Here is a 13,113-nt window from a genome sequence, read left to right as displayed (position 1 = left end):
TTTAAATCTAGGTATGAAATTGCACACAATAGTTAGCTTCAGTCTTAAAAGCAAAACAAGTGTCTTTACGGGGGGGGGGGGGGACTTATCCCAGCAAAAGAAAAAGAGAAAAAATCCTAAGAAAAAGAGAAAAACTCTATCCTGGATCAGTTTTGCCTGAAACTGGACCACCACCACCACCCTCTCAATCCCCGCCCCCAAAATGGGGATATTAGCCACTTGATAATAGTTGTTCAACACTTCTGGGTCCAGGGAGACCTTCTTATGGAGGGAATGCACCATCACCTCCTTCAAGGTGGATAGTACCTCTCCATCCTCCAATGAAACTTTGATCACTCACTAGACCCACACAGACACTCCCCTACAGCAAGCTTTAAGAAGCCAGGATGGGCAAGGGTCAAGAGGATAGGTGGTTGACTGCACTTCTTTTCTACATCCTCAGACCACAATAATAAAAACTGATCCAGGGTGCAGGTCCTATTGAACACAGTGTAGCTTACTTATGAATGAACATGTAAGAGTTTTTTTCTTCCATCATTTTGACAGCCTTGATTTCCTATATGTAAAACAAACAAAAATAAATAAAATATACTCTTGTTTTGTTAAGTTTGTCTTGCCCAGAATTGGTGTGACTTTATATTTCTCATAGCTGTATAATATACGATGTAGATATCATCCTGACTTTTTATAATAAAATTCCGCTATAGATGAAGAATTATCTCCAGTCACAGCCATTCAAAGATAATTACGCTTTAAAAAAAGGTAAAGGGAGAGGACCCCGACAGTTAAGTCCAGTCGCAGATGACTCTGGGGTTGTGGTGCTCATCTCACTTTACAGGCCAAGGGAGCCAGCGTTTGTCTGCAGACAGTTTTTCGAGGTCATGTGGCCAGCATGACTAAGCTGCTTCTGGTGCAACGGAGCACCAAAACCAGAGCAGCATACGGAAACACCATTTACCTTCCTGCCGGAGCAGTACCTATTTATCTACTTGCACTTTGACGTGCTTTTGAACTGCTAGGTTGGGAGGAGCTGGGACCGAGCAATGGAGTTCACCCCGTCACGGGGATTCAAACCACCGACCTTCTGATCAGCAAGCCCAAGAGGCTCAGTGGTTTAGACCACAGCGCCACCCGCATCCCAATTACTCTAAAAGAAGGCTCTTAATGGGATGGGTTCATACTTGTATTAAGCGCAAATTGCTTAATGGCTAATCCAGCCTTGAGACCCTGATACCACAAATAACTCTGTGCGAGAAGACCCCTCCACCCATGTAGTCAGTCAGGCACCAACATCAGCAGTAAAATTCATAACTAGGACATAAGACTTTGAAATAAGATGCTTATTATAGAGAGCACATGCAATTCAGTAAAACCCTTCCTTCACATTTTCAGAACCAGGTCCCACTACGGAGATACATTTATTGACATGCTTGAGTTTTCCTTATAATTCTTTCCTGGAGATGTGGCGGACAGCTGAGTGCAGATGGAAATATTTAGTCTCTTGAAAGCAGAAGGTTTTTGGCTTATAAAAACTCCTATGAAGCTACCATAAAAAAAACTTACTGAAATCCTATTTATTTCAACGCGGAAACTCTAATCGACTTTACTGGAAGCAGGATGAGCCCAGTTTTCAAGGTTGGAACATTACTGGGTTTGTGACTTTCAGACCACAAATCTAAGGCAGTAGATTTTGGGTGGCCATAATGACTGAACATCTTATTTTAAAACACGCTTGACATAAATGCTCTTCTTATCTCTTAGATTTTCAAATTGCTAGGTTGAGCAGAAGAGAGCTGCTTTTATATTAAAGAGTACCATGAACATTTTTTGGAATAGAACTTTTTCCTGCCCAGACCAGAAATGGATATTGCTTTATATTCCATTGTTTTATATTTTGAAAGTCTTCAAGCAAGTACTGTATCTTAGATCAACCTGATGCTCCAGAGTTCTGTCATAAAATCTCATTTGGATTTACAACTTAACTGGGAAATGTGTTACAAAGACTCAAGTAACAAGACAGGTTTCTGTCAGCCCTGTGCTGAGAAAAAGCTCAAAAAGTCCTAGTCAAATAAGGAAACTTGTGGATTAAGTTACTCCCCAGAAATTGGCTGGGGAGATGTCCATTACAGAAAGCAGAATGCTATAACTATAATTGAAAGCTGCCATGTGTAACAAATTTTTCAGGGACTTCAAGAGTGGGAGAAGGGGGAGGGGAAGGGAGGTATTTCTCTGTTATTACACAAAAACAGAAAAACATCAGATCAAACATTTCATGGCAAGTCTTTTGAAGATCAGCGTGAAAAACTGCTCCTGATGTATGGATCAACTTGCGTGCTGCTAGGGTATATTAGGGTGGTTACTTGACTAAAGAAATCTTAGTTGATCAGCTGCATGAATTATTATTATTATTATTGGGTTCACTGATCAAATGCTTTTGACTGCACATGTGAATAGACAAAGGGCTTGAGTTGGTCATTTGTTTTTAGATGGATACTTTGTGGGATAAGCAGCCTCATATAACCAACATGTTTAACTTGGATTAATACATGAAGGGGTTAAGACCATAGAGTAAGCTGTCCTGCCAGGCTTAGGTAAGCCACTCCTTCTCACCTTGGAAGGAAGAGTTATCAAGCCTTTGTTCTTCCCATTCCACCATGTGAACCCTACCAGTAAGGAGGTCTAAGCTGAATTCTCTAAGCTTAGACTCTGTGATTTAAGCAATCCATCTTTGTGTTTCTATAGAAATAATTTAGAAACATTTACCATTTTGGAACCTAAGTTTTATTGCTTGTGTTTTGTTACTGTTGCGTGGAAAAGCATATGCATCTGACCTTTGAAGAATTTCCTGGAGAGAAGCAGCAGGACAAGAGGAAGTGTGGACAAGCCCTTACTCAGTTCTGTGGGACTTCCTCCCAGGTAAGTTTATATAAGATTGTAACATAAGAAGCCTCTAAAAAGGCTGTTGCTTTTTTGTTTGGTTTGTTTGCGTGCTTTCTTGCTTCTACATAGCTTATCTTTTTATCTAGCAACTCAGAATAGTTAGCTAAAATATTGTTAAAACAAAAATACAATATAAGCACCAAAAGTGGGCTTAATGATGTTGACGAAGATAAATGATAAAATACATTGCTTACATTGATCAAGTTGATTAGTTAGGAATTGAAAGTGAATAAGTAAAATCTGTGAAAGTTCATTTTAGTATAAAGGTCATTCATTTGCTGCAAGAAAGCAGCTCCCTTTACCAAAGCCTACTTTGTTTCACCTGAAATCTCTAGCTTTCCAACCCACTGAATTGTTCGGTGTTTACTTATTCATGCAGGGACATTCAAAGTTAAATAGCCTAATATAATGGCAACACTTTCACTTTGGGCTTATTGCATTGGGCAGTTCCAATTATTATGATTAAGCAGACTTATGAATGGGGCAAACCGTGTAGATGTTACAAAATAAAATATGATGTTCCTGATGATATCATAAGTATGTCTTTAATTTAGCAATTTGTCAGAAACACTTTTTGGAAGTTGTTTGATTATTTCAATAACATGGTTCAGTTCTGGCCTCCATGATCTTTGCAGTTTTAATCACAATAGACAAAATCCCTGTGTTATTGTTAGAGTAATAACTTGCAGAGTACAGGATGTCCATAAATGTAAGACTGTTTAAATGTAAGACTTATTAACTGTTTACAAGATGAGAAGTCTCTGTTATAGAAAGCCAGAGCTTCTCTGTTACTGAATCATTCTGCTACCCAGAGGCCCCTTCTCATCTCATGTGATGCACTTAGGCAAAACCCACTTAAAGTGAGGAACCCAGTATCATGAAGTAGTGATCCTGTGAGCAAGTATCACTGGGTGGGGCCCCTCAGGCACAATTAGTCCCCAAAGTGGGAGCATGTGATGGGGCTGACTGGCTGCCAGCATTCCCCAGCCCCTATAAATCTTTGAGTTAACCTGTAGGCGGAGGGAGAGAACACACAATGTATTAGACTTGCTGTTTGATGTTCTATAGCTGGTGCCAGAGAAGAAGCCAATAAAGCCTGATAACCCGTTCGGTGCCTGCATGTGATTGATTAGTAGCCTGGAGGGAGGACTTGGAAAAGTGATCCCCTCCTTGACACCCACTTCCTCCAAAAAGGAATGTGTCACTCAACAGTTCTCTATTAGCTTCTAGGTTGGCTTCCTCAGCCTTGTAGATCTATGAGGTATAGTTAGTATTTCAGCTTCTTGCTTGCAGTTGGTCACTTCTGCTGCCTGATGCCTTTGATCACCACCAAACTCTTCTGATTTTGCTGTATCTGCAGCCAACACTGTTTTTTGCTCCTGTTTACAAATCAGTTAAAAATCTCTTCTGTTTCTCCTATGTTTTTGGCCTCCTTCAGTCATCACCTCATAAGACCAAGAAGCTATTTCTCAAGTAACCACAGCCTTCTATGCCCACATTTTTCCACTGTATATACATATACTGTCACTCTGTTGCAAAGATTTGAGGTCACTGAAACCTCTATCATAATAGAATTTCTGTCTGGAATTCTCTTCCCCCCTCCATGAATTTACATAATCTTTCTGCCTCAAGTCTGTGTCCAAGTAACCAGGCAATCTGGTTCTTAGCTTTCTCCCAAACAACAGTTCACACTGGAATAGCCATCTTTGCCCCTTTGGTTCGAATATTGTCTGATTCAGTACACAGTTGCATTTTCTTGCTTTCCTTCAAGGACCTGGCCCTGTGTGTGGCAAATTCTGATTTCTTTTTTCAAAGTTAAGTCAGATTCTTCAAGAAATCTTTTTCTTAGGTTTGAAGCCTGAATTCCAATGGCAACTTGCTCCCCAATGAGTGAATCTGCAAGTCCTCCAAAATTACATGTCTTGCTTAACAGTCTAAGATGTGTAATAAAGGATTCAAATGTTTCCCTATCCTTCTGTGCTCTCATATGAAACTGGTATCTCTCAAAGGTTTCATTTAATTTAGGAGTGCAATATTCCTGAAATCTCTGTAAGTAACGCAGTCTCATAATTCACTCAGTTGCAAACAGTTAAATACATCTAATGCTTCTGACCCAGCAATATTTAGAAAAATAGCTACTTTCTGCTCACCATCTTTCTTTGTAGCTCCATTTGCTTTCATAAAGAGGTCAAATTCTTGTCTGAACCTTTTCCAGCTTTCTGGTGCATTTCTGGAGAAAGAAAGAGGTGTTGGAGTTCTGGGTTGTTCCATCTATTTTTCTTTAGCATCCTCTATTCCTGGTCTTTTGTATCTTTTCCACCTTCCTTGTTGCTCAGTGCAGTCTGTCCAACTCACACCTGACCACTTCTGGTATCATGTATTATTCTTAGATTAATAACATGCAGAAAACAGGATAACATAAGATAAACATAAAATATACTTTATTAACTGTTTACGAGATAAGGAGTCTTTGTTGTAGAAAGCCTCACAATCCCTGCATAACTTTCTCTGTGTTTGCATCACAACATACAGAAAGGACCATGAATTGTGCCTGTATTAGCTGAAAAATATACATATTGTTGATTTCTCTCCAAAACATTACCGGGCAGCAATCACAGCCCAGTTCTTTTCTTTTACACACATTCACTCCAACATGTGAATTGCCACATTGATTTCCCTTTTTATGATCTGTCCTTCACCCTCAGTATACCTCAATACACAGACTCACTTCATGTCTCTAAGCCACGTTACTCACAACACTGAGTGGAACAGTTTCTCATATTTATGTAAGTCTCCAACAACAAAACTAAAGCAGTGGCTGCATAGATCTACTCTAAGGACAGGGAAGTCAGAGAACTGCATAGAATATATGATAAGCATAGTGCAAGCGTGGGGACCCTGCAGCCCTCCAGATGCTGTTGGACTCCAATTCCCATCAGCCCCATCCAGCATGGTCAATAGTGGGGATGATGGTAGTTGTAGCCTAGCAGCATCTAGAGGGCAACTGTTTCTCCAGCTCTGCCATGGTGGCTATGATGAAGCAGATTTGAGACTGACATTCTTTCTTCTTTTTCAGCAATCACTCATAGCCAAGTAAGATTGTCTTCCAGACTGATCATAATGTCATTGACACCATATCTTCACCTTTCCAAATTAAATATGAGGAGTGTTTGAAGCTCAGCTGTGGGGGGGGGTGTCTTGTGTTTCTCCCAACCCTTCTCCAACAACTAATAAGAAAATAATCTGCATTCAAAATTTATTCAAAGAGCAGAGGGGGAAATTGTGGTTTTTAATGGGTTGGATACAGTGTTTTCGCTGCACATAGCTTACTTTTGAGGTGGCCAAATGGTGTTTTTGTGTCTTTTATTCATTCTGCAATAGGGTTTGGAATGGAAAGCAAATACACAAACAAGAAGTTGTTTTGGGTGATCTGCTTTAGGGGCACTGGTGAAACAACCGATGATGCAAGAACATGACCTATCATCTTCAGTGGTACTGTAAGAGATGACAACTCTTAGATCATGCAGCCCAACAGTAATATGTCTTTGTTCAGTCATACTGAACAAAACACACAAGCAGGTACATACAGTAAAGTAAGAGAAGAAATTATATGTTTCCATAATATGTATGCACAACCTCCACATAAAACATGCAGTTCTCTTAAGAAAAATTGACCATCTTAAGAGGTAATATGTAGCTTTTCAAAGGAAGTCTACCTTGCTGACACAGGAGCAGCCCAGTCAGTATTCTTTGATGTTTCTCTTTGTAGAGATAGCGATATCCAACATGGTTCCCTTCAGAAGTTGTTGCATTACAACTCTAGTTAGTCATGCTGCCTGATGGAACTTGTACTGTAGTCCAGAAATCTGGAGGACATTAGCTATCCCCATAGTGTGAGATACATGTTTTAACTATTACCGTGAAATCTACAATAAACACACTTGCTCTTTTCAAAAAGCCATTTTGCAAAGATTGGCGAGTCATTGTTTTACAATCTAGTATTATACAGGTCTTTCAACCCTGTTTGCATGCACACACATTGGCGGGACCAGAGGGGAGAGAGTGCACACAGTTTTAAAAAGAGACTCTCTCCTTGAGTTCTTACACTCTCTAGGTCTCATCCTGCTTCTGCAGCCCCTCGCTGTACAACTAACATCTACTGTGGAGGGTGGAAGGTGGAGTGTAGGGATTGGGGAGGAATTTGGCCCAGTTTGCATTTAAAGGCAAAGCTACCTAAGAACAAAGCACAGCCATCCTTTGAAATTTTCACTTCTCCAAATTCTGCAACACAGTTCTCTGGTCAAATAGTGTCCAAAAATGCATGTACTAGGTTGAGATGTGTATAAAACATGTATTTATTATTTTGATAATGTACAGTCATGCCTCGGGTTACAGACGCTTTGGGTTGCGCAATTTCGGGTTGCATATCTTGCCGAACCCGGAAGTACCGGAATGGGTTATTTCTGGGTTTTGGTGCTTGCGGATGTGCAGAAGCTCCGAATCACAACCTGCGCATGCGCAGATGCGGTGCTGTGGGTTGTGAATGTGCTTCCTGCATGGATCATGTTCACAACCCGAGCATCCACTGTAATATGTTAGGGCAAATTTCCTGGCAAACTTGGGTATGAATGGGGAAATTGGATAAAAATATGTGTAGAAGACCCTGGAAAAGACCCTGATATTGGGAAAGATTGAGGGCACAAGGAGAACAGGGCGGATGGACAGTGTTCTCAAAGCTACCAACATGAGTCTGACCAAACTGTGGAAGGCAGTGGAAGACAGGAGTGCCGGGTCCATGGGGTCACGAAGAGTCGGACACAACTAAATGACTAAACAACAACAAATGTGGAAAAAAAGTTAACAGCTTCAGTTCCCAGAGTTCTTTGGGAAGAGGAATTGGTTGTTAAACCAATTTAAGAAGAGCCCTTAAGGGTTTTTGTGGGGAGGGGAGCCATGGCTGCTTAAAATGACATGGCCCTGGTTGAAGTACTGGTTGGAGTGAAGAAGGGACCTGAAAAGCTAACACATTTTGTGAGAAGGTTTTCTTAAAAACAATTATAAAAGGATGTGGAAATTTAGAGAACTAAACTTAAGAATGGAAAAACGAGGACCTGAGAGAATCCAAAATTGACAGATTCATCCACCCCTAGCTGAGGAACCCTTTAGAGCAGGTTTTAGGGGCACACAGGCAGCTGCAGGGGCAAGAAGGGGGAAATCCTGCCCCATTTGCTGGCACAATGTTGGGTATCACCCTCAGTTTCCACACTGGTGTTTACAACAAAGGAGCCAATGGAAGGGAGAGAGAAGAGTAACAAACAACAAAAGGAGAAGGAAAGGAATGGAAGAGGAAAATAAATACGTTATCCTGTAGATATCTTTTTATTCACATGTCTTCTTAATTTGCTACAGCTTTTTCATCTGTCTTCTGTATTAGAACAATATGAGTGCTCTGTTTACCAGGAATATTGTTAAAGGTGGAGTGCTTCTGATCTCCATTAGCAGTGTATCTCATCAAAACAGCTTAACTAATACTTATTTACTCTTTGGCTAACAGAAACTGTGGGATAAATGCATTAGTAAATTAACTTAGTAAATATCTCTCCCCAGCATGTTCTTTTTTATGGACTATTTTAGACATTTTTCATCCCTTTAGAAATATAGTACCTCTGGGAGATCAGGCTTAATTTTTGTTTAGATGTTGGTCCAGCAATGTGTGTGCTTTGTACATCCTCTGGTGGCAACATATGGAAATGCCTGTCTTTCTGTTTGCTGACCTAATGCTCTAAATGCATTTGTGTTACCTTTTCTTTAACATTGGCTTTGCTGTGTGTATGGGAAACAGAGATTTCACAAGCAACCCAAAGCGCCAGAAGGACAGCTGCCCTACAACACATAGGAATGCTTTCAGCAGATATGCAAGTGTTTGTTTGCTATGTAGTTTCAGGACAGCTGATGGCACTATCACTCCACAGGTCTGATATTGCATGCTGCTGTTTCATAGAGAAAAACAACATTGGCAAGTTCTTGGGTCAATCTTGGGTAACCAAGAAATCTGCATTCTAAATTGGAAAAGAGACTCAGGTATTTTCTTAAACGTAATATTGTCATCACCAGGTGCAGGTCAGCAGTGAGACTGCTCATGTCAGTAAAAGTATATATATTTATATGTTTTAAAGATAATGGGGGAGGCAAAAGTGGCAAGTGTATCCTCTTTAAAACATATAAGACTTTTATGGGCTTGAATTGTATATATACTTTTACTGACACGAGCAGTCTTATGTCATATGTGAACATAATTTTGAAACGAGTTACATCATCTAAGTAGGTAATTTCTTCAGAGGATGAAGGTGGCACTGTCTTAGGGCCAAAGCACATGTTTCATTAGCTATGTCTTTAAATGCACAGGTTGTTTTTCTTTCACACACAAATGGCCAATGCAAAGGGCCTGATCCAGATTGAGAAATCAGTGTAGGGAGCTTGTTTTGTAATTTAATTTTGTATCAAAGCCAGCTTGGCAAAGTATTTACATTAAAGTGCATCTCAAAAAATATTTTTTTAAAGCATTTACCACATTCCCGCAGTGGTTATGATCCAGCTCAACACCCCAATCCACTCAGTGCATGAGAAAAAATCATCATCTTGTTTACTTCAGTGGGCGGTATTTTTTCCATGCAAATTACAGGGTCCCCAGTCCAGATAGGATCCATGCGGGCAAGATTTTGTGTCGCAATCTGGATCAAGGGGCCCTGCACAAGCAATTTGTATTTTTGAAAAATGCACGCAATTGCATTGAATAAATAAATGAAATAATTCATTAATTAATTGGCAGCATCATTGGTAGCTATAGTCCCCAAACCAGGTGGAAGCGGGCCAGAGAAAGTAAGAAATCTGGCCTTCAAGGAAGTAGCAGGTGGTTTCCAGGCATGTTGAGCACCTCCAGGATTGATTAGGCAGAGGGAGGCAATGTCCTCAGGTAGCAGGTGCAGGGGGGAAGCAGCAACCACCACTCCAGCCATTCCCTTGAGCTCCCTGGCCATTCCCTCTACTGAAGGAAGTCATCTGTCAAGTCTGGCTGACTGCTGTACATGAAATTGAAGGGATGGGAAGTAGGAAATTTGTATTTTGCATCAGGCAGAGAAAGAGTTTGGGGCAGCCTTGCCAGCCTCTATAGCCAGAGTCAGTTGGAATTGGGCCAGACAAAGAGCAGGGTACGAGGGGTGACTGGAAATTCAGAGCTAGAAGAAATAATCCAAAAAGATACCAGCAGTACACACTGCAATGAAATAGAACAGATCTCTCTTTTGTATCTAACAGATGGCATTTGGGAGAGTCACGGACATTCTTTTCTAAAATATACGCCTCACACCTGGAGCAGTCAAATGCCAAGATAGCAGGCTTGATTCTCCATGCGCCTCTGAGTATCTGTGTACACATTACATGCATTGCCCACCAGCCCCCTGACCCATGGGACACGTCAACAGTCAGTAGTATTATTGTGTTAAGATGAGTTATGGATATGATCTACTAATCACTTTTGGCACCAACCTTTCAGTTATGCCTACTCACTTCTACTGAAGACAACAGACACTATCCAGAGCAAGATAGGCATACTTGTATCTCACTGAAATCAACACACGATATAAATGCACAGTTAAGCTTAATGGAGTTGTCCTTGGCAAGAAGGGTCTTTGTGTGTCCTCTCCAACATATTTCATTTTACAGTGCTGTTACAGTAAATGTAGTGTATTCTCTGTGTTTGTAATAGACACATACTTGTCAAAAATTAGAATAGGTCTTTGGAGTTTGTTTGGTTGACTGTTCATTTGCTACATTTCTATACATCCAGCCAGACAACTTTTTTTGAGTAATTTGCATAAGGAAAGACAATTTGCAACAAACACCAATTTATTCCGCCCAAAAATAAGTTGCAAAGCAGAAAGCCCAGTAAAAATGCAACTAATGATTTGCTAAGGAAGTGTGGGCTCCCTTCCCTCAGGCCAGTTTTATGTATTTTAAGCAGACCAGAAGGTGGACGTTAGTGAAGAGCTCCTTAAGAACAATTTATACATGACCCATTGAATGAGCAAATGGTTCTATTCTGCTACATGTCTTAAGCATAAAAGAAAGCAGCAGGCGGATATTTTTCAGAGGCTGGTTGAGGCTGCCATGGAGGGTCCTTCCCTGCACTCACCTACTCCCATGCCAAGGGCTAAAGCAAGTTCTGGGACAGGTTTTCTTGACCACAAAGAAGGAGGCTGATGGCTGGCTTCTAGTGACCAGGACAAGGTGGTGTAAGGTGTGCCCATGGCACTTTTACTTCAGTCCATGGGGGAAGGTAAATGTTGGGATGGATCTCCAGCAGGTGCCATGGTCAAGCACTGACTAAATAAGCAAGGACTAGTTAGTTCACATGGCTGCTGCAAGCACATGATGTGGTTGGTCTGCGCAGACCACCGGAAGCCTCTTTGCAGGTGCAATATCACATCACCTGCAATGTATAAATTAAAATCTCCCCCTCCCATTTTACATGCATAGCTATGAGATCTAAAATCCCATTTAAGGCTTCAGTTAATCACATTGTGCCTCTAACAATCTTCCACTTTCTCCACACCGCTCTCAAGAACAACTTTAATGCTTCCCTGGACATCAGACCAATAAATAGGTAAAGGCTCTATTGCCTGAAGGTTTAGAAGGATAATTTAACTCTCACAACTACAGAAATCTAACTTTGGGTCCTGGTTGTTTTTATTCATCCAAGTGCAGGATCACTCTAATACAAGCTGAGAAAGGTATAACCTTGCTCCTGTCCCTATTTTCAGAGTTCAGAACTCACATTTTGCTCGCTCACTCTCTTTTCTTGTAGATTAGAGTATTTCATTTAAATAAATGGTGAGTGTGTTAGGCACTCGTGATTTCCATGTATTTCTACATGCTGTTCCACATTGGTTGCCACTCCTTTAACAAATGCTTGCTTTCTTGTAATGAAAAATCTCACTTTTTAAATAAGCCTTGTATGATTATATGTTTGGGGGACTAAATAAGGGTTAGGTAGGCCCACTTTGGGGGACGCGGGTGGCGCTGTGGGTAAAAGCCTCAGCGCCTAGGGCTTGCCGATCGCATGGTCGGCGGTTCGAATCCCCGCGGCGGGGTGCGCTCCCGTTGTTCAGTCCCAGCGCCTGCCAACCTAGCAGTTTGAAAGCACCCCCGGGTGCAAGTAGATAAATAGGGACCGCTTACTAGCGGGAAGGTAAACGGCGTTTCCGTGTGCTGCACTGGCTCGCCAGATGCAGCTTTGTCACGCTGGCCACGTGACCCGGAAGTGTCTCCGGACAGCGCTGGCCCCCGGCCTCTTGAGTGAGATGAGCGCACAACCCTAGAGTCTGTCAAGACTGGCCCGTACGGGCAGGGGTACCTTTACCTTTACCTAGGCCCACTTTAGAACAGCACTTGATTGCTTCTCCTGCAAATGTTCCCACCTCTTATGAGTGTGTGTCTAAGGTCATGTTTGAAGTCCATACACCTGCATGCTCCTGCATGCATAGCAAATGTTGATGACAGAAAGGAGAAGCTTGGTTCCAATTCCTCAAATAATCTCAGGAACATATCACAAGCACTACTGAACTGAACAGAAGCAACACATGTTTTTCTGCACATCTATACCCTTTGGTTGCTGTAACCAGGTTTGTGTAGGAAACTTCTCATTGGATCCTGCTCCCACTGACTTCCATTAATGCCAACAGGAATCGAATGCATTAGCTGTTTGGGTTGTCTGTTCTCAAATAATTGAGTATCACCTTTAAACAGAAGAGGAATCAGTATGTCTTTTCAGCTTCCATTCTGTGAATCTTAAATCCACTGCTGTGAGTCAAGGATTAGGAAACTTTCTATGTTCTTTTAAAGTCACTCATCCACTCACAGTAATTACAGGGTGGGTGGGTGGGTGTGGGTGTAAAGATATCACAGCAAAGGAATGCACTGAAGAAGGCAGGGTTTATGAAACTCTTATAAAATATATTCTCTGCTGGTGATTGGCTTCTATATATACCCCGTTTCCTGGATATTTAGCTGAAGAAGTGGCTTAATCCAACACAAGCATCCTTTCGGATGCCTTCTTCCATGTGTATGAAAGGCTTAAAAGAACCACAGGATCCAGGAGACATGAAACAGGAATCT

The sequence above is a fragment of the Podarcis muralis genome, chromosome 8 (genome assembly GCF_964188315.1).
Source record: "Podarcis muralis chromosome 8, rPodMur119.hap1.1, whole genome shotgun sequence".
In the NCBI taxonomy this organism is placed as follows: domain Eukaryota; kingdom Metazoa; phylum Chordata; class Lepidosauria; order Squamata; family Lacertidae; genus Podarcis; species Podarcis muralis.
The sequence above is the reverse complement of the archived record's forward strand: the minus strand, read 5'-3'. Positions refer to the sequence as shown.